A 4673-nucleotide genomic window follows, 5' to 3' on the forward strand; every position below is an offset into this window, starting at 1 on the left:
GAGAAAACCTTTTGCTAGCTACTGTGTCTCCACATGTGAAGAAGCTGCATGTGAGATTATGGTGCACCTTATGCAGTCAGTGAAAACACCTGAAAACACCTTTATAATAAAATGAGGCAATTTTAAAAGGCAAATATGAAGAGGAAATCTAATGGTTTGAGGACATCTTTTCAACCTTATTTCCCATCTATGACATAGCAAAACTAAAAACTCATAGCTCAGTTTATTCTTCTGAAAATTTTGTTAGTGTCTACTGCCAATATATAAGGTACTGAACTTAATTAAAGAGTTTCTGTTATAAGAGAAAGAAGGATATTGTAGCAGCCAGGTCCTTGCTTTGGTTCGCTGTTCTGGTATAGGTCTTACAACCAAATGGTACCCTCATCTATATCAGTCAAGTTTTTACCTAGTGTGATCAGTAAACTGTATGTAGCAGCCAATTGCTTGGTTTTCTCTCTTGATCCAGTCCATCATTCCAGTGCTGCTGGTTTGTGATGGGTGGCACTGGTCAAAACAGTGATTTAACTTATGTCTGTAACTCTTACTTCCTCTACTGCCTTCCTGAACTGAAAGGAAAAAGAAGTGTAAATATACTTTGAAGGGATGCTGCAATAGCTCCCACTGAGGGATATGAGACACGAGGAAATTCAGTTAGGCAAGAGTTCCCTTCAAAGAAACTGTAATCTGGAAGAAAGATGCAGATAGAAACAATCTGTCAGTGTGTGTTCCCCCCTCCCTAAAGCTTTCAGCTGTCACGGTCTGCAGAGGCATTAATCTTTAATCAATTGAATGCCGTCTGCAGTGAGGTATCCAGGGAAAGGACAGGTCACAACAAGCATTCGCCTAGAATAACTAAGCAGTCGTGCATGAGCTGTGCCATCAGACCTTGCTGGATAGCAGCAGGGAATAGATGGAGAGCTAAAAATAACCTTTCCTTGCAGTGTTTTTCCAGACTATTTTTGATTCTTCATTTTGATAAGGTCGACTGGCTACTTGCTAAAAATAACCATTCCCGGCAAACTGAGGACAAAAAGTAGAGTATTTATAACCACCTCAGACTCTTTAGTACTTTTGTTGGCTGCAGATAATCTAGGATCTTGTCATCAGTCAGTTGCCAGTGTTTTATGTAAGTCAGTAATAAATAAAGCATTAATTGGAATGGAAAACGAGTCTTTCTTGCCACTCTGATTTTCTCAGATGGAACACATATCTTTTTGTACTTGTAGGTTACCTTGCCCTGTTCTTCATGATGTGGTCTGAATTGCTTCAGAAATAACCAAAACAACCTCCTGTTAGGTCAGCTAATCTTACAAAAATAGATGCATATGTAATTAAAAGTGCAAAAGCAGTTTTGCATGCCTGATACTTGACATGCAGAAATTTTCAGGGGCGTGATTCACTTAGCTTCCTCCATGAGAGGTTTTTTTATTGAGCCTCTGTGTGCCACTATCTCTCTGATGAAATGAAACCACCACTCTGCCAGCAGGATGAGAGTGACAGAGGGATTCTGTAACCAAGTAACTGGAGGAGGACTGCAGAGAAATTGTCAGTATAAATGATAATTTGACCCCAAGGCAGGTTTCAAGAAACTGGGTCATTATGGAGATGGGGGAAACACACACCAGTCAGCCCAACTGTGCAACCTATTGGATGTTCCAAGGGAGAAAAACAACAATTAAGGCATTAACATTTATGTTTTAAAAAATAAAGTCTATCACACAGTACATTTGAGCAACTGTCCTTCTTCAGTTAAGGTGGAGAACTCTTTAAGTTATTAGTGAATGTTTTCCCTTACAGGTATTTTGCTTAGGACCTATTAAATTTCTGTAAGGGAAAACTCATCTTCACAGATTCGTTCTTTAAGTATGCATGATTTTTCATAAATATTTATCTAGAATGGGCCCCACTTAAGTTGTCTGCTTAACTGCAATGTAACAGAGGTTAATAATTTGGAGATGCACAGATTTTTCCTTCCCACAAACATGAATGTGTCAAGTGTATGCCTGAAATGTATGCTATGGAAGTTTCTATGACTGAGAGCAGTGCTGCACAGGAAATTACCACCTCTACCCTAAAAGCGCTGAACATTTCTCTGGAGAAGAGAGACTGAATGGGGCAGGGAGGAGAGGAGGGGAACAGAGAGGGAAGGGGAGAGAGAGTGACTGGAACATGGCAAGGACCATGAAACTTTCTAGGTTCCTTTCTGTGCTCAAATGAATGATAACTGGAACACAAAAATTGTATGTAAAGTGGATTTTATCATCTTGTTTGATTACAATGAGTACAAACAATGAAGGCACATTGTTATACTCGTTTTGATGGCATTTCTTATTTTAGATGAAACGCAGCAGTTTTAAAAACATAGATCTGACTGGCTTCATTTGAGGTGCTTCTGTGTTTGCCTATTGCTTGACAAAAAGGTCAAAAGAAATGTGAGGGTGGGGACAGCATGAGAGTGTCCTTAATCTTTTCTCTATATTTTTTTCTGTTGAGATTTGCCACATGGAAAAAAAAAGGTCATTAATAACAACTACGAGATATATCAAGCAGAGAAAACATCTAACATGAAGGTAGCAGAAAGAACAAACGATTTGTACATGCAGCACCTGTGTTTTTCCTCTCAGGGGTATTCTTAGAGCAAATAAGAATTGATTTAGCTTCTATATACATATGCACAGGACTTGCTACATGTTTACTTCTCGTAAACCAGTAAAGGCCATTTGCAAAATTTATGGGGTTTGTGCAGTCAAAAAAACCCACTGCTTTTTCCAACAGCAGACTCATGACCATATTTCTCTTGCCTCATTTCCAGTTAAATTTTTGTTTTCTGTGACCAAGCTAACATTCCTCAGTGGAGAGGTCCTCAGGCAGGTGTTAAACTCAAAAAAACCATGGAAAATACTCCATGCAACAAAGTGCGTGTGTGTTCCGTTGAGTCACAGCAAGCTCAGATATAAGTGACTGTGGGCCATACTATATTAGCTGTGAGGATTCTGAAAGCACCTCTTTCCTGCAGAGGTGTGTTTTACTAGCTGAATCCACACAGAGACAATACAATAAACTTACTTTCTAAGCAGTAAATATATATGGGTGAAAAATATTATATTAATTGTTACTAATGTATATTCACATACTCCAACTGTAAGAGTGACCAGAACAACAAAAGAAAATTAGGAATAATTAATGGGTTGAATTTGTTGCAGGGATCCCCTGAAATACCATTTTAACTAATGTCTTACCTGGTTCTTGATTCCAAAGAACTTGCTCCCTAAAATTTTGCTGTTCATGTCCATCTTGGGGTACATAAATAAGAGAGGAACAATCAGGAAGTCCATTTGTATTTTGGCTGTACATCTCACCTTCCATTCCATGAAGGAGACCTTTGTTTTGCTATAGCTTTCTTTGTGGACTTTAAAATATTGTTCATGGACAAATGCCAAACTAGTAAGCAAATATTATGTTTATAACTATCCCTTATACTGATCTTACCAATCACCTCATCACTGGCCTCTGAGGGAGGAACCGGTTACTGCTCACAGCAGCCACAAGCTCGGACTTTCATTCTCACTGTCCAAGCCTCTTCAGCCACTGCTCAGACCTTTCTTCTCACTGTCCAAGCAGTTCTCCACCATCACCACACAGCAAAGTGGGGTTGCATTAATTATTTGTTGCCAATGCTTTGGTAATTTAGTTTATGATGCAGACATGTGCTTTTGTCACTCATGACCATCTGCCAAATTCTATGAGGAGGGGAAAGGTGCACTTCTATTCAGTTTTCATGGGCAATGTCCTTCAATTCTCGATTAATATGTATGCAGAAAACAGCTCCAATTCCTTTAGGATACCTAAATTTTATAGTATCAGAAGTTAAAGAGTTTTTTATCTGGGAAAGAAGCTTTCCAGTTGAAATATTCTATCACCAGCATACAGAAAGCAGGGTCTTAAAATAGGAAAGAGAGGAAAGAGACAAAAGAATACTGTTTAGTCAAAAAAATTACCCTGCAAATTGACAGACACAGAAAAAAATTGCATGAATTATCCTGATAATGGTGGAAGATGCCTCCTTAGATGCCTGTGGTAGGTGACAGAAGCAGGTGTACATGCAGGTACACCTAGCATGGTGGCAGAAGCATTCTCTGCACTCTTCTGCCAATATATGTCATCATTAACCACAAGGGATGGACTTCCAGGAGTAGGAAGGATGCAAAAAGAACATCTACTTTCAATTGCCTCTCCATTTGTAGCTCTTTTCTGGACATTCTGCCAAGAGGCCAATGGATGCAGTTTATTTATATGAATATAAAAAAGAAGAATAAAAACAAAACCGGACATTTCACCAACCGAGGGTGGTGGATACTGTCTGATCTGAGGTTAGACTGGAAACCAACGCAAAACAAAAAGCTTTATAGAACTCAGTCTAGATGACTATGGTCCTAACAGCCTCACTCATGCACATGAATCCATGCACATGCTTATCTACCTTTAGCTGGGGCTAAGTTAGGGCTGACACTAGATTCTATCTCCCAAATACACCCCTTTGTGACAGCTGGCCCCAAAATAGTTACATCTGATCATCATTTAAGAAAAGGGAAACTTCACATAACTTAACAATCTAAAGTCTCTGTCTTTTTGGAAAGTGTGAAGAAGAATAAAATTTACACCACAGGACCTTA

Source organism: Corvus moneduloides, chromosome 6 (genome assembly GCF_009650955.1).
Source record: "Corvus moneduloides isolate bCorMon1 chromosome 6, bCorMon1.pri, whole genome shotgun sequence".
Classification (NCBI taxonomy): Eukaryota; Metazoa; Chordata; class Aves; order Passeriformes; family Corvidae; genus Corvus; species Corvus moneduloides.